The sequence below is a fragment of the Procambarus clarkii genome, chromosome 18 (assembly GCF_040958095.1).
Source record: "Procambarus clarkii isolate CNS0578487 chromosome 18, FALCON_Pclarkii_2.0, whole genome shotgun sequence".
In the NCBI taxonomy this organism is placed as follows: Eukaryota; Metazoa; Arthropoda; class Malacostraca; order Decapoda; family Cambaridae; genus Procambarus; species Procambarus clarkii.
The window spans coordinates 19,377,405-19,378,535 of record NC_091167.1 but is presented as its reverse complement, the minus strand read 5'-3'; positions in this window follow the sequence as shown (position 1 = coordinate 19,378,535).

The window sequence follows — 1,131 nt, the reverse complement described above, 5'->3', positions numbered from 1 at the left end:
TGTACAGCACCTCATTTCCCCTTATTATACTGTTATTCCCTCATCTGTCACCATCTCGCTCACGGTGTCTGCGCCTTGGGATCTACAGCTCAAATCTTGCTTGGGCAAATGATTACTAGACAAATCAGCAAATGGAATAACCCAAGACCAGTATGCAGCACTATTACTAAAGCCTTCTAAAGGGAAGCACTATGTATGCTAAAGTTACTTGGAAATAATTGTTAAATGCTTGGCCCTTAGCTAACATGTGTAAAAATACACGCAAACAAACACACACTTTGGCTGCAGTGGTGTCCGGATAATGAGCTGTGATATCATAACCAGATGGTCTCCCATGCCATGATATTGCAGCCAGGTGGTCTCCCATGCCATGATATCATAGCCAGGTGGTCTCCCATGCCGTAATATTGCAGCCAGGTGGTCTCCCATGCCATGATATTGCAGCCAGGTGGTCTCCCATGCCATGATATCATAGCCAGGTGGTCTCCCATGCCGTAATATTGCAGCCAGGTGGTCTCCCATGCCATGATATTGCAGCCAGGTGATCTTGCATGCCATGATATCACACCCAGATTGTCTCCCATACCATAATATCATAGCCAGGTAGTCTCCCATGCCATGACATCATAGCCAGGTAGTCTCCCATGCCATATCACAGCCAGGTGGTCTCCCATGCCATGACATCATAGCCAGGTAGTCTCCCATGCCATATCATAGCCAGGTGGTCTCCCATGCCATGACATCATAGCCAGGTAGTCTCCCATGCCATATCACAGCCAGGTGGTCTCCCATGCCATGACATCATAGCCAGGTAGTCTCCCATGCCATATCACAGCCAGGTGGTCTCCCATGCCATGACATCATAGCCAGGTAGTCTCCCATGCCATATCATAGCCAGGTGGTCTCCCATGCCATGACATCATAGCCAGGTAGTCTCCCATGCCATATCACAGCCAGGTGGTCTCCCATGCCATGACATCATAGCCAGGTAGTCTCCCATGCCATATCACAGCCAGGTGGTCTCCCATGCCATATCACAGCCAGGTGGTCTCCCATGCCATGACATCATAGCCAGGTAGTCTCCCATGCCATATCACAGCCAGGTGGTCTCCCATGCCATATCACAGCCAG